The sequence below is a fragment of the Solanum tuberosum genome, unplaced genomic scaffold, assembly GCF_000226075.1.
Source record: "Solanum tuberosum cultivar DM 1-3 516 R44 unplaced genomic scaffold, SolTub_3.0 scf00059, whole genome shotgun sequence".
Classification (NCBI taxonomy): domain Eukaryota; kingdom Viridiplantae; phylum Streptophyta; class Magnoliopsida; order Solanales; family Solanaceae; genus Solanum; species Solanum tuberosum.
In genome coordinates, this window is record NW_006238983.1 from 834459 (window position 1) to 861849 (window position 27391).

The window sequence follows — 27391 nt, forward strand, 5'->3', positions numbered from 1 at the left end:
TTTGACATATCCCTCTTTTGTGGCCTACCTGTGAGCATGTGAAATTCTTTTGAACACCCTTTGAACCTTACCGCTGTTTGGAAGAACCTTGATGAACCCTAGACCTTACTTGACCCACTACCTATAATCCTCTTGATTTGCGGTTTAACGAATAGCCAATTTAGGCCAAAAGCCTAAGATGGGGGTGTGGTAAAAAGGAAAAGGAGAAGTCAAGAAGTGCAAGAAAAGTCCCCTTCATCCTATGGTGTTGCAGAACAATGGAAATCCTTAAAAAAAGTGTGTGGAATAAAGTACAAAGGAAATCGGGTTTCCAAGCAATCTATGGAGGTAAATAAAAAGATGACTTAGAAGCACTAGAAAAATAATTGATAAAGGAAAAAGAAGGGAATGCCTTGAGAATACCACATCTCACGAGGAAAAAGTCACTGAGCCTAAATGACCATACCTTTGCACTCATCCCCATTACAAGCCTTAGAAAGACCTTTTTGATCTTGAGTAAGCTGAATCGAAAGTAGATTGGAAAATAAGGGCAAACCTATGGGTAAAAACATGCATTGTGTTCCTCTTTTTGAGTGTGAGCATTGCATCTGATTCCTGATCCTCTGTGTGTGAATATGGTATCATTCTTTATGTGAGGGCATTTAGATACTTCCTGTTGCTTGATTGCACAAGTACCAAGTATTGCGAGCATGAGAATCTTTGGTAATGGTGTGCCACAACTTGAATCTTTGAGTACACAATTGATCCTTGCATAAGTAAATTGAGTCTGATTGTGTGCATTCATGATTTAGTCTTGTGTAGCACTATTTGAGACACCCTTTTGGAACGGCTGAACTCAAGTCTGCCTGAGGACAAGCAAAAGTTTAAGTTGGGAATTATAATCTATGTACAAGGTCAACTCTTAAGCTTCTCTATGCCATAAGGATACTGATGAGTCCACAAATTGAACTCATTTAGGGATTTTTTTTATAGGAATAGTGTCCTCAAATGCTTATTTTGTCTCAATGTCTGATGAAAACTCTTAAGTTTCAGGTATTTGAAGTTTTAGTGAAAGCATGGACACTTAGGCGCAAAAAGGAACAAAGAGGCTGAAAAGAACGAAGAAGCTGAATCCTGCACATCGCCAAGCACGCTTGGCGATTCGCCAAAGGGATGCACTCCGCCCTTTGTTCCAGTACGCGAAGCCTTGAAGGAGCAGGATAAAAAAGGCGATGAAAGGAGCAGTCGGCGTTTCACCGAATAATTCCGCGAAGCAGTACTATGTCACCCAATAACACAAAGCATGATGATGCTGAAAGCTAGTGCAAGACGGCGACAAACTACACCAAAGGGCGAATCGCCTAGTTAATCGGCGATTCCGACTAACCTCACCGAAAGATCCGCCAGCACTATTTTCTGGAGTTTATAAATACTACACTTGTTATTAATTTTGAGAGAGTCGAACCATTATTATAATTTTCATAATAGAATAGTACTTTTTAGGATATTTTCTCTCAAGTTTGGAGAGGGTTTTTGGGAGACTTGAAGAAAGAAGGATTTCATCTTCCCCAAGTTGGAAGTGGGTCTTCTCCATTCTTCTTCCTTTGCTTAAATCAAGGTTTAATTCCTTATACCCATTTGATTTTAATATCATTTTAGGTATATTTTGCTGATAGGATAGATGTATTTTAATGGTGATATCACCTAGTGGTTTAATTTAATGGGTTTGTAGTTGCAAATACAAAACCACCCATGTATTTTCGGCTTTCCCAAGAGGGAGGTCGCGAAACCAAGACCGCTAGACTGATGGCCTAAGGAGTGGGTCAACATGAGGTTCAGCCCGAGAAAGTGAGCCCCAGTCCCATATCCTAACACTGAGCTCGAGAGAGTGAGTGGGGTAAGGCATAGGCTGGCCTTCATGCGGCAAATGGATGTCTGAGAGGAACGCATTTGAAACGGGGTAAGTTTCCCGAGAGGGAACTTATTTCTATATAAAGCTTAGCCTAGTCACTATTATCTTGCAAATTTCCTATTGTACACATGTACCTACCGATTTATCTCAACTTGTATTGCGGTCACACCCCAACAACTCTTCCCCAATCTTGATTTTCTAATTATTTTTGTTGTTTTTACTACTTGTGACAAAACCCCCAATTGATATTTGACACTTTTTTGTCACCCCCTTTTATTTACTATGTTTTTACTCGTTATTGTCTTTAGCTACAACTAAGTATAACCAAATTTAATTTTCTATTAATTCTCAAAACCACTCCCTTGGGACACGACCCCAACCTTTAGTTGGGTTACTATATTATCGATGATCATAGACACTCGTACCATAGGTTAGTGTCGTTGGTCACGATAAGCATCAAGAGACATAACCTTCATACCTTTACCGTTTAAGGGCCTTGAAATCACAATCAACCCAACTATATACAATTACTACATAATATAGAAAGAATTCATGATTCAATAGCTTAATCAACATAAACATACTGAATTGACACATTCACAATATCAATTCAAGATCTATCAACATGGGGAACACATGCGTCTATGGGGAATTCTCATTATAAACATCAAGCCTCCATCAATATATTTATAATTCATCATAAACAACCATAAACAATCATAATTAAGCAATGAAAACGTTTTGGAAAGAAGACCCATGTTATAAAATAAAAACGCTATAAATTGGGGGAAATTTGATATCTTGAAAACATATTTGAAGGGGCTCCTTGGGTGATAGATACCCAAGGATGAAAAGCAACCATACCTCAACTATGATACTCCAAGATATTTGGGGAAGAACCTTGAAACCCTAGCTCCAATGTCGTCTTCTTCTTCTTGAGTCTAAAGAGAGAATTTTAGAGAGAAGTGGGAGATTTTTTATTTCAATTGGGTGTTTGTGAAAAATGACTAAGACTTGTGAATTTAGACTTAAAACTAATATATTTTTTACCCCTAAAGTACCCAAAAACACCCCCACTTAATTGGACTAAAAAGGAAATGACCTAAAAGTCCCTCATTTAAGTGAACCCATCCAGGTTCACGAGCCACACTTCACGAGCTGCCTGGGGGACCATGGCCTATGGTGGTGCCCATGGTCTCTTAGGCAGTAGCTCCGATAAGTGTGCGCACCCCACGAGGCCAAGGCATTACCATGAGACCTCCCACGATCCGTGGTCATGACCACGAGTCGTAGTGGAGGTCGTGGTCTTTAGGCTATGGCAAGGCCCTCCATACCTTGCCTCCATATGCCAAGGCATGTTCACGAGCCACCCTTCCCCTTGTCAAGTGCACCACAGCCTGTTATGGTGTCCGTGGTGCCTTGGGCAGTAGCTCGTCTAAAATGTTCCGAATCCTTAAAAACTAAGGGAGTTTCACACCCACCTTCATGAGTCGTGAAGTGGACCACGACTCGTGGTCCCTCTCGTGGAGGTTGGGGAAGTGTCTAGGACACTTGGAGGCTCCCCTCCCTTGGCCAAGGCAACTCCACGAAGCCTCCCACTGGCCGTGGTCATGACCACAAGCCGTGGTGATGGCCTTGGAGTTTGAGGCAGTAGCTCCAAGTTTGGGGCAGCCTTGGCTTGCCCCTTTTTGCTTGGCACTTCTCCCTTAGGCCTTGACTCCTAAACCCCCATATAATACTTAGATGGTCTACTAACATAGGGGAAATTATTTTATAGCTTTTGACCTTATGTTTAGGCTCTAGTTCAACCTACGAATTTTTCCGGGTTGTTACGCTAAAGGTAAGATTTTCATTCCCCGAATTCATTTTTTGATCCGTAGAATGTAATCTAATGGGAAATTATTGATGAGAATTTTTTTTTATCTGAGAATTATGGTGGGAAAAACCCTAATTTGGATATTGGGATCATGGGAATGATCTAGGGTTGATAGAATTGTTAGTAATTCAGGTAATTTGTGATCAGGGTTTGATTTTGTAACATTTGTTCTTGAAAATGAGTCCATATATTCAAACAAGATATGTCTTTTGTGGACTCATTCTTTTTGGAAAGAGGCTATCAATAGTAGGATAGATTCAATCTTGAGCAACCAAACTTGAGAGTTGGTTGATCTTCCTCCAAGAAATAAACCTTTGGGTTCAAAGTGGATCTACAAAAGGAAAAGAAAGTTGATGAAACTATTGAAAAATACAAAGCAAGACTTGATGTCATAGGCTTTAGACAATAAGAAAGCCTTGATTATTTTGACACAAATAGCCACTAACTAGGATTACATCAATTCAGATGTTAATTGTGCTAGTTGCGGTACATGGCTTTCAAATTCATCAAAATGGAGAATTTGAGGAAGGAATTTACATGGAACAACCTGAGGACTTTGTGGTTCCTGGTAAAGAAAAGAAAGTCTGTAAACTTGTTAAGTCACTTTGTGGACTAAAACTAACTGCTCAAATAATGACATGCGAAGTTTGACCAAACTATGTTGGCACATGAATTCAAGATTAATGAATGTGATAGATGTTTTTTACATTAATGACACTTCAAATCACAAGGTCATTGATTGTTTTTATGTTGATGACATGTTGATCATCAAAAGAGACATTTCTGACATAAATGCTACTAAGCATATGCTAGAAAGTAACTTCGATATGAAAGACATTGAAGTTACTGATATGATTGAAAAGGTACTTGCCAAGTTCAGGTATTTGGATTTCAATATTGTCAAGACTCCAATAAATGTGAGCTTTGTACTTCAAAAGAATGAAGGCAAAAGTGACTCACAATTGGATTATGCTAGAGTATTGAGAAGTATGATATATATCATGAAGTGTACACGATCAGATATAACATGTTCTATTAGTAAACTGAGTCGGTTCACAAGTAATCTCAATAAAAATCATAGAATGAAAATGAAAAGAGTTTTGGAGTAACTAAAACATACTTAAAAAGCTATTGTTTTGCATTATAACTAATATTCAACAGTATTGTAAGAATATAGTGATGCAAATAGAATCACCAGGTCAAATGAAGTAAAATCCATGAGTGGGTATATATTTACTCGTTGTGGAGGAGCAATCTCTTGGAAATCTTCCAAACAGAAATGTATCACTCGCTCTAGTAGCAAATCTGAGCTTATCACTCTAGATAAGGCCGATGAAAAAGTTGAATGACTCCGAAATTCCTTGAAAGACTTCTGGCGAAAACCTTTAGCTCCAGTATGCATACACTGTGAGAGTTAATTTGCAATAGTTAGGGCATGTAGCATGATCTATAATGGAAAGTATCGTCATATATGACGTAGACATAACATTGTTAGAGAACTACTCTCTAGTGGAATTATCATAGTTGACTATGTAAAGTCAAAGAATAATGTGTCGGATTCACTTATAAAAGGCCTACCTAGAGAGGGAGTTGATAGATTATCAAAAGGGAATGAGACTATGGCCGTGGACAAGTCATTGTGGCGGTAACTCTACCTAGAAGACTGGAGATCCCAAGATCTAGGTTCAAGGAGATCAAACAAAGTCGTTAGAGTTTGATTTCTAAAAATTTTCTTCTCATTCGTGCTTGTACGTGTTTTCAGATAATCATGCCTCCACAAAGAGCTATCATAGGTTGTCTTACTAGACGTAATATTGAGGATCAAGGGGTACCCAATGCACCTGAAGTGCAACCCTAATGAGAGGTTACCAATGCTGAGTTCCGTGAGGCTATCCGGATGTTGAGCCAAGCTGTAACTAACCAGTTTGGGCAACAGAGAGGAGCTAGACAGGAAGTAACTGATACTTCATGGATTCGAGAGTTCTTGAAGATGAATCCTCCAAGTTTCACGGGTTCAAGCACTACTGAGGATCCAGAGGGATTTGTTGAGGAATTGAAGAAGGTATTTGAGGTTATGCATGTTGCTGATAATGCATGAGTTGAACTAGTTGCATATCAACTGAAGAATGTTGCTAGGACTTGGTTTGACCACTAGAAAGAGGGTAGAGCTGAGGATGCACCGCTTGTGAGTTGGGCATGTTTTGAGGAGGCCTTTTTGGGGGCATTTCTTCCCTCGAGAATTGAAAGAGGCTAAGGTACGAGAATTTCTTACCCTTAAGAAGGATTCCTTGAGTGTTCATGAGTATGGGTTGAAGTTCACCCAACTATCCCACTATGCTCCGGAGATGGTTGCGGATATGAGGAGTAGAATGAGTCTGTTTGTTGATGGATTGTCCCGTCTAACAAACAAGGAAGGCAAGGCAGCGATGCTAATTGGGGACATGGATATATCAAGGTTGATGGTCTATATGCATCAGGTTGAAGAAGAGAAGCTAAGGGATATGGAAGAATTCAGAAATAAGAAAGATAAGACAGGGAATGAGTCCGTGCAGTTGAAAAGTAATGTGAACCGTTCGTCTTTTCAACAAAAGCAAAAGGGACCCGCATCATCATCTGCTAGTGCACCTGCACCCAGAAACAAAAGTTAGTATAATGGTCAGAATTCCCAACACTTCAGAGCTAGACCTGCACAGTCTCAAGGTAGTGTGGCACAAGGAGGTAACTGGGCTCCTGTATGTGCTAGGTGTGGTATAACCCACCCAGGTAAGTGTTGTGATGGCCAGTCAGGTTGTTTCAAGTGTGATCAAGAGGGTCACTTCATGAAATAGTGCCCTAAGAATGGCAAGGTAGTGGAAATCAGGGAAATAGAGCCCAAATCTTCATTAGTTGCTCCATCAAACAGGGCTACACCTAGAGGAGCTACTTCTGGTACTGGCAGAGGAGCAAACCGCCTCTATGCAATCACTAGTCTTCATGAGCAAGAGAACTCTCCAGATGTTGTCATTGGTATGATCAAAGTCTTTACTTTTGATGTTTATGCTTTGCTAGACCCAGGAGCAAGTTTATCTTTTATAACCCCTTGTGTTGCAAATAATTTTGATGTTATTACTGAGAAACTTTGTGAACCCTTTTGTGTTTCTACACTTGTTGGGGAGTCTATTCGAGCTGAGCGAGTATATCGTGATTGCGTCATTTCTGTCAATCACAAAGACACCATGGTTGATTTAATTGAGTTAGACATGGTAGATTTTGATATCATTCTAGGTATGGACTGGCTTCATGCATATTATGCGTCAATAGATTGTAGAACTTGAGTTGTCAAGTTCCAAATTCCTAATGAGCCAGTCTTATAGTGGAAAAGTAGTTCAACAGTGCCTAAGGGTCGTTTAACTTCGTACCTTAAGGAAAGAAAATTAGTTTCCAAGGGGTGTGTCTACCACTTAGTCCGAGTTAATGACTCTAGTGTTGAGATACCTCATATTCAGTCAGTTCCTATAGTAAAAGAGTGTCCAAAAGTTTTTCCTGATGATCTACTCGGAGTCCCTACTGAAAGAGAGATAGACTTCGGTATAGATGTTCTTCCAGATACTCATCCTATATCTATTCCTCCATATATAATGGCACCAACAGAGTTGAAAGAGCTTAAAGAGCAGTTAAAAGATCTTCTAGAGAAGGGCTTTATTCAACCAAATGTCTCACCTTGGGGCGCTCCGGTATTATTTGTGAGAAATAAAGATGGTTCCCTTAGGATGTGTATGGATTACCGCCAATTGAACAAGGTTACCATCAAGAATAAGTATCCTCTTCCGAGAATTGATGTTTTTTTCGATCAAATTCAGGGTGCTTCTTGTTTTTCGAATAGTGACCTCAGATCTGGCTACCATCAGTTGAAAGTAAGGAAATGTGATATTTCCAAGACAACATTCAAGACTCATTATGGTCACTATGAGTTTCTAGTCATGTCATTCGGTCTGACCAATGCACCTGCAGCGTTCATGGACCTTATGAATAGAGTTTTCAAACATTATTTTAGATATGTTTCTTATCTTCTTCATTGATGACATACTAATCTATTCAAGGAATAAAGAAGATCATGCTAACCATCTCAAAATACTTCTTTAGACTTTGAACGATAAGGAGTTGTATGCTAATTTCTCTAAATATGAGTTTTGGCTTGAGTCTGTGGAGTTCTTGGGCCACATAGTTTCCGGTGATGGAATTAGAGTTGATACCCAAAAGATAGAGGCAGTGCAGAGTTGGGGTAGACCCACATCTCCAACTGATATTAGGAGTTTCTTGAGTTTGGCTGGATATTATAGAAGGTTCGTAGAGGGGTTCTCGTCTATTTCATCCCCTTTGACCAAGTTAACTCAGAAAATAGTGAAGTTTCAATGGTCTGAACATATGAGAAAAGTTTTCAGGAATTGAAAAAGAGGTTGACTACTGCCCCAGTATTGACCTTACCAGAAGGTACGCAAGGTTTTGTGGTGTATTGTGATGCATCTAGAGTTGGTTTGGGTAGTGTATTAATGCAGAATGGACCCAGTGTTGACCTTTAGAAGGTACACAAGGCTTTGTTGTATATTGTGATGCATCTAGAGTTGGTTTGGGTTGTGTATTAATGCAAAATGGCAAAGGTTATAGCTTATGCCTCCAGACAGTTGAAAATTCATGAGAAGAATTACCCAACCCATGACTTAGAGTTGGCTGCCGTAGTATTTTCTTTGAAGATATGACGTCATTATTTGTATGATGTTCATGTTGATGTATTCATTGATCACAAGAATCTGCAATATGTGTTCACTCAGAAAGAGCTTAATCTCAGACAAAAGAGGTGGTTAGAATTACTCAAGGATTATGACATGAGTATTATTTATCACCCAGATAAGGCTAAATGTGGTTGCTGATGCTTTAAGCAGGTTGTCTATGGGTAGTACCTCCCCATGTTGAGGAAGAAAAGAGAGAGTTAGCGAAAGATATGCATAGACTTGCACGCTTAGGAGTCCGACTAATGGATTTCACAGAACGAGGAGTAGTGGTGATGAATGGGGCTGAATCGTCATTAGTGTTAGAAGTAAAAGAAAAACAAGACCTAGATCCTATTTTTCTTGAATTGAAGGTAAATGTTCATAAGCAAAAAATATTAGCTTTTTTAACAAGGGGGAGGTGGCGTATTGAGATATCAAGGTAGATTGTGTGTACTAATGGTGGATGGACTCCAAGAAAGGATCATGGAAGAAGCTCATAGCCCCAGATATTCCATTCATCTGGGTTCCAGAAAGATGTATCATGACTTGAGAGAGGTGTATTGGTGGAATAGTATGAAGAAGGGCATTGCAGAATTTGTTGCTAAGTGTCCAAATTGCCAACAAGTTAAAGTATAGCACCAAAGGTTTGGTGGTTTGGCTCAGAATATAGAACTTCTGGAATGGAAGTGGGAGATGATTAATATGGATTTCATCACAGGTTTACCAAGGTCTCGCAGGCAGCATGATTCTATTTGGGTGATTGCCGATAGAATGACAAAATCAACCCACTTTTTGCCGGTAAAGACCACCCATTCAGCAGAGGACTATGCTAGGTTATATATTCAGGAGGTGGTAATACTTCATGGAGTCCATGTTTCGATTAAATCAGATAGGGGTGCACAATTTACTACACAGTTTTGGAGGTCATTCCAGAAAGGCTTGGGTTCAAAGGTGAACTTGAGTACTGCTTTTCATCCTCAAACAAATGGTCAAGAAGAACACACTATTCAGGCCTTAGAGGATATGTTGAGGCCTTGTGTGATTGATTTCAAAGGTAATTGGGATGATCACCTACCTCTTATCGAATTTTCTTACAATAATAGTTACCACTCTAGCATCCAAATGGCTACTTATGAAGCTCTTTATGGGAGAACATGCAGATCTCCTATTGGATGGTTTGAAGTTGGTGAATTTGGGTTGATAGGACAAGATTTAGTTCATCAAGCTATGGCTAAGGTAAAAGTGATTCAACAGAGTTTGAAAACGGCGCAGAGTTGTCAGAAATCCTACACTGATGTTTGGAGAAGGGAGTTAGAGTTTGAAGTAGATGATTGGGTGTACTTTAAAGTTTCACACATAAAAGGTGTTATGAGGTTTGGTAAAAAGGGGAAGCTTAGTCTCCGGTATATTGGCCCTTACAGAATATCAAAAAGGGTAGGTAATGTAGCTTATAAGTTGGAGCTACCATAAGAGTTAGTCGCAGTTCATCCGGTGTTTCACATATCCATGTTGAAGAAGTGCATGGGAGATCCTTTATTCATCATACCAACTGAAGATATTGGGATCAAGGATAGCTTATCTTATGAAGAGATTCCGGTCCAGATTCAAGATCGCCAAGCTCGCAAGTTGAGGACCAAGGAAGTAGCATCAGTCAAAGTCCTTTGGAGGAACCAATTTGTTGAAGAAGCTACTTGGGAATCTGAGGAGGATATGAAAAAGTGATATCCACATCTTTTCGAATCCGGAGAAATTTTAGACCAAGGTACTAATTCTCTTTTTAGTACTCTTTAATTTATGAGTTGGCATGTTGTGTTTGCATTGCTTGTTGGGTGTTGAGTTAATATTGCATGTTACACCCTTTGCCTAGTAAGAGTATTCTCATTCGAGGACGAATGTTACCAAGGGGGATATATTGTAACATCTTGGAAAACTGAAATAACTATGAAGAAGCTAAGAATTGGAAATAGTCATTTTTGGAAAGAATGAAAATCTGGAAATTTTGTCAAGTTAGTAAAAGTTGAGATTTTGGTCAACTTCAAATGGTCATAACTCCTAGCTCAGGATTATTAAGGTGTACTTCAAGATATGGTAGGAAATCTCTTGGAATAATCTTTCCAACGCCGCCAAATTTGCGCAATTCCAAGTTGGTATGAGTGAGATATGACCATTTAGAGTTGGGATGTTCAAATGAGAAAATGTCCAAATCCGGATTTTTAAGGGGTGTTTTGGTCTTTTCTATACCCTATTATTTTAATTAGTTTTTAGTGAATTAATTAAGGTTCAAAACTGAATTGGTTCAATTTGCACAATTGGAAATTAACGCTATGGTTCTAGACAGAAGAACGCAATAGAAAGGAGAAGAGAAAAGCAAGATTCTTCATTTCATAAGGAATTGATTGCGGATTTTTTCAAGGATTTGATTCTACAAGGTATGTGAGGATTTTATAACGTTGGGTTCGTTCACGCACGTGCTAAACATGTTTATTTCAGCATGAATTCATCCTAAAAGAGTTTGAAAGTTGATGTTCTTGATATGTATTCTTGAATTTGATATTGTTCTTGAGTTGGGCTGAAATTGAGAAGTTTATGAGATCATTACGTCAAATTATTGAGTTTGCTGGTGTTAGGTTCTTAGGTACATTTGTTGGGTATCTGTATCTAAAAAGAATTTGGGAAAAAGAACCTAGTTTGGGCAAATTGTGGCTGGAAAACGAAGAAGAAATTTAGTTGGGCAAATCTGGGCACTAGCTCCACGTCGCGGACATGCTCCCCAGATTTAGGAAAAATCATTTCGCGTTGCGGAGTGGTCACAGACCATTCTGCCACAAAAAGTATTTTTGTGACCTAAATTTAAATACATCTCTGCGTCGCGGACCTACCCTCATACAATGATTTTTTTTATCTTTTCTCATGATTAGCTATCTAAAAACACTCCTAAACACCATGAGATCTTTCCTATCACAAATCACGATACTTGAATCCATAATTCAATTCAAGGAAAGTTAAAAGTCAAGTTTAGAAGTCAAGAAGCAAGTCAAGAGAGGTTCATTAATGTTTTTCAAAAGTCTTTCACAAACGTTTTAACTTTGTTCTAAGACTTAAGTTTTAAGTTATGCAAAGGGTAAAGAGTTGAGTTAATTTCTCCAAAAGTTATAAGGGAACTAAGTATTCCCAAGAGTTTAAAATGTTTTCACATTTGAACAAGAAAGAGAACATCGATTTCAAGCGAGCTTTTAAGGTAAGTTTTGAGAAATTATCTCAAACCAAAGAAAGAAGTTTGTTTTAAAAACATATGAGCTAATTATATTTTGGGAATAGTATTGAGCACCGAAATGGGGATGCAAATTCATATCAACTCAAGTCTCCATAAACCATGTAGCCATCATAGGTAGTAAATGATCATATTTGTAGATGACTCCTTAAGATTCTTTTAGCATAGACTAGTGGATCAACTTAGTTAAGGCATCCTATATGACGGAAAAATATAGGACAGTTCTGGAAGCATGGGCAAGATTATGTATCACCACTTAGACTCATAGTGGTGGTTGTCGGTTAGAGAATCTCCCACAAAAACTATATTACTTTGATAAATGAGTAAAGTTTAGTTTGTTATTGCATATGTTTAACAAATTGAGTAGTTATTTACTATTCTAAATGCTTTGTTTAAATTGCACTATTATTGTTGTTCTACACTGCATTTTGAGTTGAGTTATTCATGAGTTGAGTAAAGTCAAGGTAAGTATTCCTTTTCGATCCTTTTCAAGCTTAAGTTATGTTTAGAATTCCAACTCGCATACTCGTACATTCAATGTACTGATGCCAGTTGGCCTGCATCGTGTTCTGATGCCAGTTGGCCTGCATCGTGTTCTGATGCAGACGCAGCTAACCAGGATCAGCATCCAGCGCCTCGTTGATCAGGTTGAGCACTCAGAGTCAGTTGGTGAGCTTCTTTGCCTTCCAGATGACTCTTTTATCATTTTCTTTCTAGTTTTCAGTTGTTAGGTTGATTGGTGGTCCTGTCCCGACATCCCTCTTTGTTTTAAAGGCTTCATAGACAGTTAGTAGTTCAGTTGTCTTTACATTATCATTTCATATATTATGACTTGAATTGCCATTTTGGCCAAGTTGAATGTGGACTTTTAATCATTCTAAGTTACTTTATTTAACAATTGAGTAAGTGCATTTGATCATTGTAATAATGCTTAGAGTCTTCCACTGAGTAAGTAAGTCAGGCCAAGGGTTCGCTTGGGGCCAGCAATGGTTCTCAAGTGCCAGCCACGTTCGGGGTGTAGGCTCGGGGCGTGACATCATTGCCTTCAAAATTAATAACACACTAGGTAATTTACCCGTGCTTCGCGTGGGCATAAATATTATTTCTAAACTTTGGAACAACCTTTTCAATAATCAGTTGTTATAAGTAAAAAAAAGTAAATTTTAGTTGGTTTTAAAAACATTTCAACAGAAATTAAATGATTTGAGATTATCACATATATCAAGAATTTTAAATATATAATGAATGATTAAAAGTATCTTGATATCTAATCATTTTTATGTTTTACATAATTTATCAATATATATGTTTGATGATATAATTGTCTTGTTAAAACTGAGTGATGTTTTTATATAGCGATTAAACATATTTTTTTTGTACATGGAAAATGTAGAACTGATAATTTTATGGTTAGAATAACTCCTTGTTAAAAACAAATTATATAAAAAAAATCGATAATCAATATTAGTTATAATAAGTTAAGACCGTTAAAAATGTACACCACAACAACATAAATAAAGCTTTTTAGAGACAATCAACTTGTCTATGGTCAAACGTTCACCACTTTTAGTTATTGTTACTTTGTTACTCTAACAAAATTTATAGAAGGAGAAAAATAAATTTGAAACAATAGTAAAATAATATTGTTGACCTTTTTAGAAATTCATTCTTCATTAAACTACTGCATTGAAGGCCTTTCTAGATGCTTCATCAATTCAACTTTACGGCTTTTTCAGAAATATGTATGTATAGTTGTTGCAGTATTAAAGTACAAGTAGATCAAAATGTTGGATTCTAGACTCATGTTAAAGAAATATTCTCGAACATTAAAAAATTAAAAACGAGTCCAACCTAATAACTCAAATGCTCAGCAATGACTTGGGACATAAAGGACAACAAATCTATGTTAATAGACATATCTTTTGTAGTTTAAGATATTACTTTTATTTAGAGCATGTTTTGTTTCATATTCTTCAAATTAAGCTTGCTGAAAATAGTCATAACTCACACCAAAAATATTTAGTAGAACTGAATGAGAAGGAAAAAAAATGAAAATGACGAAAGCTTTGTCCAAGTGAGATCATATACATACCAAACGAAAAATAATCAATACAATTTTAAGGAGACAACAAAACAACGAGAAAAAACATGTTTAAAGGGAGTAAACTATGAGATATTCAATGATGATAACTAATCATTATAACCAGAAAAGTTCTCATGTTTTAAAATAACATACTAAGAAAATTGACCAACACTTTAATCAACTTTAAATCCTTAAAGTACTCATAATATCCGGTGATAAAATTTAGTAAAAATACATAACAACAACATAAAAACAAAAAAATATGGGCTTGCAAAGTAATTAACTTTGAGAGGATTTTCTAAAAAACACAAAATCTCATCCTTTTATGTGAAGAAATGACGTTGTTGATGAACAAATTAGAGATTTGTAATGGTAGTTTTAGTGTACCTTCAACAATTCCAATAGAGAAACCTTGTTTGATTACTCAATTAACGTTTGTTATTTAATATGTACTAACAAATACTTAAAACAATAATATTACAGAAACATAAACAACAAAATTTAAAGTATGTACTCAAAAGTAAAAATTAATAATATAAGTATAAATTAATGACTGTAAAAACATACCAGGATTTGTAACAATAGAATGAAACAGAATGGAAAAAATTGACTCCGCTGAATGCATATTGTCCCCTTAAGGAAATTATTCCCCCCTAGTACCCGAGATTTACAGGAATAGATCCTCTCAGGAAAGAACGGTTCTATTCACAAGTGTATTGATAAAAACATATGTCAGTGAGTCATTCAACAGGAGCAAAGTATACAATTATTTAATTGTCCAGAAGAAGAAGAAGAAGAAGTTCAAAATTTTTGTTGTTTTAAAATGAGAGAAAATTTCTCTATTTATAGACAACAAAAGGTAGTCTAAACAAATGCTTATTGTGTCTTATCGAAAAGGTTACAACCTTTCATAAAAGTCACAACTTTTTAAAAACGAGTCGCAACTCTTCCTAAAAGTCGCAACTCTTCGTAAAAGTCAGAACTTTTCATAAAAGTCACAACTTTTCGTCAAAAGGGATGGCTAGTTTTGGAAATAAAATAAGTTAAAAGGGAATTCTGGTTTGTGGTGGCGCCACATAGGCGGGTCTAGGGTTCTCTTTTATATGTTATATGATTTTTGCACTGAGATTATATCTCCACAACGATCACAATCACTTGTGACAAATATCAAATACTAATTAGTAGCGATGAAGTTTAGACAAAAACTTCTAATTTTACACAGTGCAAAGGACAAAACAGTCATCTTTCATGTATTACACTGTAGTGTGTCATTTCCTATAACACTAATGTGATGCTACAAAGTGTTCTACAAATATCACTAATACCTTTCTAAAAATAAGTGTTTAATATGTTTGTGTTTAATTCCACACCCTCGGGTGCCCTTGGAATGTACTTTCTCAAATTCAACTTATTCCTTTTCTGGCTCCTATTTTGTGTAAACTGATTTACTAAATTAGCAATGTAGGTATTAACTACTAAAATGCAAAACCACTCCACTAAAATAAGTAATTCATGAATAAAAATCATATATCATATCTATATTACCTTAAAAGCATGAACTCCTAATTTGAATTTTAAATTACTATAATATCCCTAACTTAGGTTGTGACTTTTTTCGCTGAGTTGTGACTTTTTTCGAAGGGTTGTGATTTTTCGATGAGTTGTGACTTTTCCAAAGAGTTGTCACTTTTTCAATAAGTTGTGACTTTTCTAAAGAGTTGTGACTTTTTCAATAAGTTTAGACTTTTCTAAAGAGTTGTGACTTTTTTCAATAAGTTGTGACTTTTCCAAAGGATTGTGACTTCTAAAAAAGGACATGACTTTTCATCTAAGGCACCAAAAACATTTGTTCATACTACCCTTTGTTTACTATAAATAGAGGAGCTTCCTCTCATTTTTCAACCACAATTTTTTTAATCTTCTACTATTCCTCTTCTTGCACTTAATTTTTTTTTGTGTGATTTATTGTCGTTGAGCAAGTTCGAAGTTTAGCGGAATATGAGGTACCACTATTCTGATGAAGTTCTATCCTAAGAGGTATATTTGATAACCTCGAGTACTTTAGAAAAATAATTTTGATGATATAATAATTATTTTTTGTCTTAATATATACATTAGTATGTAATGTTCCAATATATGAAGTTAACATGATGTAGTCTAAATTCATTTGTTTTTTTTAACAATTTCTCTTCTGATGTAGATGTATGCGTCTGAATATCTTTTCCCAAATTTAGAGAATTGTCACGATTTGTTTTTGATGCTCAAGACAAAAGAATGACTTTATTTATTAATACTACTTCTGTGATTTAGACTCTCATGAATTTTTCTTCAAAATAATAATTACTATATAAACATTGCCCTTTTGTAATACTTATTTACTATTTATTGATATTTTAGTATTTTAGACGAAGAAAAGTTCATATGACTTGTAATAACGCCAGTTGAGGTTTGTATTATTTTTATTTTTATTATTTATTTTATAGTTAATTTTATGAGATAAATATTTTCATTAGTGCAAATATATATTTATATTTGGATAGGTATTTGCATTTAAATTAAAGTATTATATAGGTCACAAATGTATTATCAAGTTAACAAGATCTTCTAACTTCAAAATATATTATTTTAAAATGTTCCGAACTCACAACCAATGTGAAAATATGTGAATATATAAAATGTACTTGTTCTCTTCATATGTTCATATGACATCTAAACAATTTAACCGTGAATACACATGCAAAGCACATATGGTTAGATGACAAGAAAAATACAAGGCAAATGTTGTCTATAAGGTAATATTAGTTAGTTAAGACTAATTACATGATTAACCTCATCAAATTAAAATAAATATATACATTATTTCTTTTAACTAATAAATTTTTTCATTGACCATCTTCATAGATATGTGTGAATAAGAAATATATATGACGATTCACGTTGAACATTCACAAAAGAATCTGCAATATTTTTTTTCTAAGCTTATTATTCAAATCATCGCTTAAATAAGCAATACTATTTACTATAACATATATTTTTGAAATTGATAATCACGTGCAACGCACGTGTCAAGAAACTAGTATTATTATAAGTGGGAACATCACAAATGAAAAGTTGAAATACCAAAATGTCCTTGTAAAATTAAATGACTCTATTACCATTTCAAGGTAAAAAATAATAATCTGAATTTCCCACTTTTAGCTATCTTTTTTCACTAATTCTTTTCATTTTATTTAATAAGAAGTCCAAAAGTCCATGTAATGTGGGTAACATCTTATAAACAGAAGTTCAAAAATCACAATTTTGATCTTACAATCGTTTCCAAGACAAAATGGTGAGTTTTATTTTGAGTTCTAACTTCTTTTTCATTTCCTCTATTAATGTTTTGTTCATTTCTTTGAGCTTTGTTCTTAAAATTTCTCTATTAAGAACTTATGGTGAGTCTTATTTTGAGTTTTAACTTCTTTTTCATTTCCTCTATTAATGTTTTGTTCATTTCTTTGAGCTTTGTTCTTAAAATTTCTTTATTAAGAACTTGTCGTCATTTTGTTTTTATCTTTCATAAGAGTTTTAGGTATTTACAAATGTATATTCAGTTTTGATATGAAATTGTTGGAGAATATGGGTACTACAAACAAAGTTAGAGGCTATTTGAAGGAATTTTTGTTCCGATCGTATGAAGGGATTGTTGTACCACAAGCGCAAACAATTAGATTTGTTGTGCACATGAAATACCTTTTTTTATATCAAATTGAAGATCACATGCGGTAAAATGTTTTCATAGTATGTTTTGAAATATTTATGAATATTTTGTTTCTCCAAATAAATTATTTTTTTGTGTACAAAAAGTGTGATGAACATATCTTTTGATATCTATATTTGTTGTTTAACAATGATGATTTAATCTTGATGTCGAACAGAGTTGTTGTATACGTATACTGTGAAGTTCATGACTATTATGATCACATTCTTCTTCCATTTTGAAACTCTGGGTAATTGGTATTCCAATTTTATGATTGCCTTTCTCCTTCTTCTTTTCTTCATTTCTATTTCATTTTTGTTTTTTGGTGCAAACGTTTGCGTTCTTATACCATGAAACTTATTTTTTTTTCACATTTGCCTTTTTCCATTTATCAGGTACGTTTCTTGTAAATTTCTCAACTCTTTAAATATAGGTAGTAAGAATACTCTTTCCAATAATAAATAAATATTATTTACAAAACAATAACATGCACTCTTTATTTATCGATATATAATTCATTCCCTTTTGGATCAAGTTACCGTGAAATCTTAATTGTAATTTTAATTTTAGGATTAGATTTTTCCCGATTCAAGAATCTCTTAATATACTTTCTAATTAGTAATTATATGGATATTTAATACTATAGAATAGTAATTATCATATATATATACACAAAAGAGAACCTAAGATCCGCCTATGTAGCGCCTCCACAAACCAGGATTCCTTTTTAAATTTATTTATCTCCAAAACTAGCCTTCCCTTTTAATGAAACGTTGTGACTTTTATGAAAAGTTGTGACTTTTATGAAAGGTTGCGACTTTAATGAAAAGTTGTGACTTTTACGAAAAGTTGCGACTTTTATGAAGAGTTGCGACTTTTATGAAAAGTTGTGACTTTTATGAAAGGTTGCGACTTTAATGAAAAGTTGTGACTTTTACGAAAAGTTGCGACTTTTATGAAGAGTTGCGACTTTTATGAAAAGTTGTGACTTTTATGAAAGGTTGTTACCTTTCCGAAGGGTTGTAACTTTTCCAAAGAGTTGTGACCTTTCCGATAAAGCATAATAAACATTTGTTGACACTAGACTTTGTTGTCTATAATAGAGGGATTTCCTCTCATTTTAAAACAATGAAAATTCTGAACTTCTTCTTCTTCTGCACAAATAAGTATTTGTGTACTTTGCTCTTGTTGAGTGACTTACTACACCATACACTGGTGAATAGAATCATTCTATCCTGAGAAGAACTATTCCTTTAAACCTCGGATACTAGAGGGGAATAATTTCCTTAAGGGGACACAATTGTGCATTAAGTGGGGTCAATTTTTTCCTTTCTGTTTCATTTTAATGTTACAAATCCTGTTATGTTTTTTTTACAATCATTAGTTTATGCTTATGTTATTAATATAGCACTTTAAGATTTCGGAGGAATACTTTGCCATAATATAAAATGTTATTGACAAAAGTGGAGTATGTATCCAAAATACGGATATACTGAATAATCATATGTAAGCTTAATAAAAGAGTTCAATCCCGTGCGAAGTACGGATAATTTACCTAGTATAATATATAATTGTAGAAGTAATTTAATTTTTTTAATATATTTTTTCCTCATCATATATTGTTGGATCTCTGTTTAAAAAATCTCATGTGATGTCCTTTTCGTTCTTGCGAATACAATTCATTCACATATAATCGGAATGATAGTCTTACAAATTAACGCATTAAACATTTCAATCAAGTTTAATATTTTAATGAATGGAAATTCTCAATTAAATTCTTAAAATTTAGACGATATTAGAAATAAAACAATATATACTCAAGAAAAAGTAAAAAAATCACCACAAATATATGACATTCACATTTCAACTAATTAAATATCTACAAGAATCATAGTTCGATATAAAATTCATTTGAGAGAAAAAAGAAGAAGAAACAGAATTTCATGCATATGAGTTTTCTTAGTTCATGGTATTTAAGTATTATTATAGGAATTGTTAGAATAGTTATATTTTGTAAGACTTAAATGCTTTTTCATTGCTCAATAATCATTAAGATATGTAACGTTTCTATTGCCTTTGGAAGGAAAAAATTAACCGTTAATGGATCATATATATCTTGCCCGTTAGCTTTTTCTATAAATTTTCAAATAGATTGAACATATTATTTTATTTTTTTGTATTACTTTGTGCATATATGAATCTTGAAAATATAAAATACTTCATAACTTGATTAAAAGAAATTGAATACCATTATATTTAACCTACTCACCAAATGAATATCAACATTTCACAAAAAAAATTATTTAGTGGAAAAACATATGAGAGTTGTTTTTGTGTTTATATTTGTCACGATCCAGACCGTCGTGAGTGACATCCACACTAATCCTCCGGTGGGACCACCATTACTACAATCCAAGCAAACAAATTTTATTAAAACTAAGGCATTTAGATGTACGGAAGCAGGTTTTAATGACTATAAAAATGGAGTACCCATAAACTCCAAAGGTTTAAATAAACTAGCAAAACTAATGCAGAAGAACAACCCCTAGAACTTGAAAGTCATTGTACCAAACTCTACTAACGACAAGTTTAAGAACAAGGGGTACAACCCCAATACTAAACAACACCTCCAAGAAATAGTCTGAGTCCGAAAAGAGTGGACTAAAACAAGAAAGATGCATGGCAGCCTGAAAGAACTGACTCACCCTTGAATCTGGTCACGCTCAATAGTCACCTAGCTGAGGTCTATCAATAGCTGCCTAAAGATGTCATGTACTCAACAAAGAACAAGCAAGTGCATTATCAATACACAACCATAGTGGTTGTACTGGTAGGATCACGCGGTTATCCAAAAAGTGAAATATACATAAGTAGTCACAACAAAGTAAAACACGCATATACAATATTAGTCATCACTTACAAATAACGCGTAATTTCACAAGTCTCAAGAGATACAATTATCCTTTTAGAGCAACATACAGTCTTCCAACATCAATCATAATTAGATTTGAACGTAATCATCACAAGTATATGCACAATACAATTCAATGGTCCTCTCAAGGAACCCAATTCAATGATTCTCTCATGGAACCCAAACCCAAACTGTTAGCATACCGTTTCGTGGTACCCGATCCAAGTTAGTGTGCCGGAACATGGCAGCCGATCCCATGTTTATGTCGGAACGTGGCAACAGATCCCATTTTTATGCAGGAATGTGGCAACCGATCCCATATTTATGCCGGAACGTGGCTACCGATCCATTCAACAATCAACAACCACAATCACAATTTACATTCTCATAATCATACAATCAAGCGTTGATTCATGGCATACAATCATTCGTTCATACTCAATTACATTAGGTGTGATCGATAGGTTTCATTCATACATACATGCATTACTATGAAGCAATTACAAACATATATCATACCAACATGAAATCACAACCATCACCTACCTCGAAACAAGTTTGAAACCCTAAGAAACTTGATCCTTCCCTTTCCGGATTCGTTCCGCTTGTTCTTGGTCTACAAACAATCAATATATTACGGGATCAATAAACAATCATTAATTACCCATATTACTAACAAGTCTAGGAACCCTAGTTCAAACCCATGATCCCAATCGTCCAAATATGAGTTGTTTCCACCATAGAATCTATAATAAAACCTTCCCCCATCAATAGTCACTCATTCTATTACGTTCTACAGATCGAAAAACGGATTCGGGGAGTGAAAAACTTACCTTTAGCCCCAAGAATGGTGAAAAACGAGTAGGAGTCACCTGGGGTTCGTTCCTTAGCTCTAAAAATAGAAAAGTGACAAATAAGGTCATTTTGGGATTTATTTACGACTTTAAGTCGCTTCTGGCCCGCCACAGCAGCACTCAGCCCGCTACGGCAACTCCAGAGCAACCAAAACCTCCGCCAAAGCGGCTTGCGCGAAACAGTTAGCTATTTTAATAATTCCAAGACCCTCATTTCACAACACACTTTTAACCAACTACGCTTAGAAAATACCGTTCATGTTAAGATCGATAACGCGAGTTCTACTTACCCGAATTCCATTCCGTAAAGTCGTACGAATTCCTTAACGACTTATCTAACTACTCATGTAATCAAAATCATTAATAAATCACCCAATTGTTACCAGATTTTCCTATACCTTAATGACTCCGATTTCATCCAATTCTGGACTAGGTTGGGAAATTCCAAGTTACTATGAAAATTTTTTCTGGCCCCAATTCTTTTCCCATTGGCTTTTCTATAACGACGGGAACAGGTTGTTACAATAGATACAAATTTACCCATCACTTGTCCCCGAGAGACAGACTAGGAGAAAAGGTCTAAAGCAAGAATAAAGTAGTTTCTGAATTGTCGAATAAATGGGGATACTTGTCCCACATGCTTTTTCTGTTGACTCTAGGCTCCTAGAAGGTTAGATTGGATACATCTCACCTTACCCTGAACATCTTTCACCAAATCAACTGTCAATGGTTTCACATCTTCAACCTCAAACCAACCAATTGAAAACCTACACATCCTCCCATACAATGCCTCAATGAAGTCATCACAATACTCGAGTGATCATTATTATTGTATTTACACTTAACTAACAACAAAGTTACTCCCAACAACCACTAATATTGATCGCACATATGTCTGCAACATGTTGTTAAGGACTTGACACAAACATCAGGACAAATCCTTTCTCACATAACCATGATAAAATCCTAAATCAAAACTCGCCACAATTAGAGGTGAACCTGAAACAACCAACACACAATCATAATACTCAAATAATCATAGTTATTAACAACATCACCATCCCACAACATAAATTCCCATGATCATAGGTTACAAAAATTTCAATCTTCCGACATCAGATACTCCTTGAGGGATATGTCCAAGCATACAAACCCTCTAGCAACACTATCGAAATGCTAGATTTCGTAATTAAATATTACCTCTTAAGAATAGTAGAATTGGATTCAATGATCCCCACATTTAGCCACACATAATCAATACATGACCTTGATGACTAGATGAATATTAAGATTGTCGGCCAACCATAAATACATAGGGTAGCTGTTCTATAAATTGTCATAAGCAAGGTGGTACATGTAGAACCACTAAAATACTTTAACAACTCTAAGACAACACCAATTATGTCATTCGAAAAAACCAAATCTTCCCAATCTTCCCACTCAACCATGAAAGCGTCGCAAGATTTGGTACCCCTGATCAGCCACTAGGGATACACCCACAAAAGTGAAAACACACGAGAGCATAGCTACTGAATCATACTCACAATACTAACAATCATCATAAGCACTCCGACCATTTACCTTACTATAAACCAACACTTTTAAATAAAACCTTTCTTAGGTACTTAACAATCACTAGTAATAAACTTTACGACTCAACTCAGGTGTAAGTCCTTTCAAATGCTCAATACCGGGTACAACTACAGTCGACTAAGGCATAACAGGAATGTAACCAATCCATGCCTAGAATGACATCGAAGTCTACAATTTCTAACTCTACAAGATCTGCTGAGGTGATTTTCTGAGAGACTGTGACAGGGCAATTTCTGTATACCCGTCTAGCTATAACTGGTTCACCAACTGGAGTAGAGACTGAGAAAGGTTCTGAGAGAGTTTCTGGACTAACACTGAACTGGACTGCTATGAAAGGAGTTACAAAAGACAAAGTAGCCCCTGGATCTAACAATGCATAAACATCAAGATCAAAGACTCATAACGTACCGGTGACCACATCAGGAGAACCTTCCTGATCCTATCGAGCCTGAAGAGCATAGAGCTTGTTTTGGCGCTGTCCGCCACCCGTACCAGAAGAGTTACCTTGCTGAGTCGGGCGACCTGCTGGTGTTGCTGTAGTAGTAGACTGAGCTCTACCATTTCCTCTCTGACCCTGTCTAGAAGGAAAATCCTTCAACCTGTGACCCGACTGACCACGCCCAAAGCATCCTTCTTTCCCAACAAGACACTCGCTCGGATGGTTCTTACCACACTTAGGGCAAGTAGGGTATGATTTGGTACCTGAAACACCATCTCGAGACTTAGAGCCTAACGCCCTACCCTTCTGATCATTATGGAACCTGGGAGATGGAACACTAGCTAATGAATGCGCTGAAAATTTCTACTGTGAGCGATTACCACCACCCGATTTCTGTTGAGAGTAGTCATAGTTACCTGTTCTAGCCTTCTTGTTCTCCTTGGCCCGTTCCCTAAGCTTATCACCATCAACCTACTGAGCATGAGTCATGATCCTAGAGATGTTCATATCTCCCAACAACATAGCATTTCTGCACTCTGTCTTAACCAAGTCTGACACTCCATACAAGAACTTGTTCATCTGTGCCCTAGAATCAGCAACCATATGAGGAGCATACCTGGAGAGTTGGTTGAACTTGAGCCCATACTCCTGAACAGTCATGTTACCCTGCCTCAAATTCATAAACTCTTGGGCCCTTGCCTCTCTCAACTCAATAGGGAAGAACCTGTCGAGAAAAGTCTCACTAAAGCAATCCCAAGTAATAGGAACAACATTCGTACCCCTACTATCCTTCCACTGAGTAAACCAAATACGAGCCACATCCTTAAGTTGGTAAAAAACTAGCTCAACCTAATCATTCCCAGTTACCTGCATCACTTCAAAGATCTTCGTGACCTCGTCAATGAAGTTTTGGGGATTTTCTCCAACTTGCGACCCTAAGAATTCTGGAGGGTTCATTCTAACAAAGTCTCTCACCCTATTTGTGGCTGACCCAACATTAGCATTCACAGGAGCTTGAACTCGCTGGTTGTTCTGATTGGCCATGCTCTGAGCCAACATCTGAATGACATTCCTAAACTCTGCATTTGAAACTTCCTGATCTGGGACTGGAGGAGTTGTGTTCGCGTTCCTGGCATTAACTCTCCTATTGTTAACTCTACGAGGAGGCATGATCACTGAAACGTAGAACATCGAGTTAGAATGGAATTAGATCATACCTTACACACGATAAGAGTAACAAGAAAGTGAAGATTTTCCTAAAACACTTTGTAGCCTCCAGCTCATTAGATGTGGTGCACTTCACACTCATGGAAAAGACTTTACTTAGTGCGGCTTTTCAGACATCCTAGGAATGTTAAACCTAATGCTCTGATACCAAGTTTGTCACGCCCTGAGCTACCCTCGAAAGGCGGACACAGGACCTAGGACCACAAGTGATCCCAAGCTAACCCTGCTGGCATAATCTTAGCATAGTATAATTAAAATTAATAAAAATAACTGATGCGGAAGCTAAAATCATAAATAAAGAAAAGATGGGGAATACCCATATACTATAATTGAGAGAGTTTAATACAAAAGATATTAATTCATACTAGGCTGAAACTAACTATGTCTGAAAGTAAGCCTCTAAACTGACTAGAAATGTTGGGACATGCCCCAACTAGACCTAGCAAAACTGAAACTAAAAACTGAAAGCAGTAAGGATATCATGTCTTTGGTCCTCCAAGGATGAGGACTCACCACTACTAATCTGCTGAGCTAAAAATTGGAAAATGATCTAAGTGCAATCTGGATTCTGAGAGTCTGAACCTACATCACAAGAAGATGTAGCGCAAAATATGCGTCAGCACTGAAAGGTACCGAGAATGAGGATGGAGTATCGCTGAAATACATATATAACTGACCAAGCAAAAAGCAATGACATATACATGGATATGATAGAATATCGAAAAATACTGAACATGACTGATCTGTATGCACATGGATATGATAAAATATCGAAAAATACTGAACATGACTGATCTGTATGCAATGACCAACTATGACATGCTGAAACTGAATACTAAACATGGTCAATGCAAATGGAGTTTGACTGATTTGTGGGAGCTACTAATCGCCGATAATAAAACCACACGAGCTGAATATGGAGTCCGATGTATACGCCCCATCGAGAAGACCCAATATACCCTGCCAGAGGTATAAAGGAATGCTGGCGTGATCACTAATGCCCCATTAAAAAGGCCCAATATACCCTGCCAGAGGTATAAATGCATGCTGGCGGGATCACTAATATGTTGCCCATGGAAGGAACTTACAACCTACTTGGCTAGTAGTTTTGGGACTATTTGGGAACGCTAAACACCTGTCCAACTCGGTATTATGCTAGTCCCAATGAATTTAGTAGTAAACTGATTATGACTGATTTTCTGTAATTGTTCCGGATAGCTCAAAACTAGACATGCAAACTGAATGCAACAATTTAAACTGACATTGATAGATAATACTGAGGCATGTATAACTAATTTCTGATAAAGTCTGACCTAAGACATGTAATTCAAGAACTAAAGAAATACATAGCTAGGGTTCTGACATTCATACGATAATCTGAAGAAGATGGGACATGCTGATTTGGAACATTAAAACATAGCTAAAACGTGACATGCTCTTTGGACGATAGAACATGTAGTTAAAAATGTGATTTCTAAATCGAAACGTTTTAAAAACAGTCTCTTCATGAAAACCGGCCGTAACTTTAGAAACTACCAGGATTTATTCATAATCATTGAAAAACGATCAATATTTGGATCATTCTAACATTTAAAACCCAAAATCAAGAATCCATCAAGAACCCTAATTTCGTTCATAGCATAGAATCAAGAATCGTCTGAATTCTAGGGATCTAACGGGCGAAAGGGACCCATTAATGAAATCCAACATACCTGGTGACGAAATCTCAATGAAAAACTATCAACTAGAGCTGGACTTGACTTTTCCGGTGACCTACTAGCATTTTTCTGGTGGCGGCTAGGGTTTAGCTAGGGTTTCGACCGCCCTCTCTCTACTCTCATCTTTTCTTTTGTTTTAGTTAATTAAATGACTTAGGTAAGTTCTAGTTAGGTTTCTAGGATTTTCAATGACTAACTAAAACCCTTTTAATTTAGGAATTAAAAGAAGAGTGGGAAAAGACAAAAATACCTGTGACTTAAAAACTGTCCAAATCCTGATGCGGATTGGGCACCTGCCAAATCTGAAAATTCTGCAAAATTTTTCTTCACGAATTTGGGGTGTTACATTATCTCCCCCTTGCAAACCTTCGTTATCGAATGAAGACTAAACTAGCTGAAAATGGAAGGAGAGGGAAATAATCCCTACCACTAAACACTTAGATTGAATTTCTAACTGAACTGAGTTCCAAGCACATGCAAATACGCTGAAAATGCAAGTACAACTGAAGGAACATGATTCTAAGACTGAGCTGATGCCTGAACTACTGAAAAACTGAAGAGGATCTATTACATCAAGCTGGAGTAGGATCGGAAGGAAAGAGGTGAGGATACTTGGACTTCGTGGCTGCATCTGCTTCCCAAGTAGCTCCCTCTATGGACTGACTCCTCCACAAAACCTTGACTGAAGCGACTTCCTTGTTTCTCAATCTTCTAACTTGATGATCAAGAATCTCTACTGGTACATCCTCATAAGAAAGACTATCTTTCACCTCCACGCTCTCTAATGGAACCACGGATGCTGGATCCCCTACACACTTCTTCAAAAGTGAGATGTGAAAGACTGGATGCACTGCTGCTAAATCTGCTGGCAACTCTAACTCGTAAGCCACTTTCCCAATCCTTTTCAAGATCTTGTAAGGGCCTACATATCTAGGACTGAGCTTCCCTTTCTTGCCAAATCTCATCACCCCTTTCATAGATGACACTTTCAGAAAAACCCAATTATCAACTTGGAACTCTAATTCCCTTCTTCTCACATCT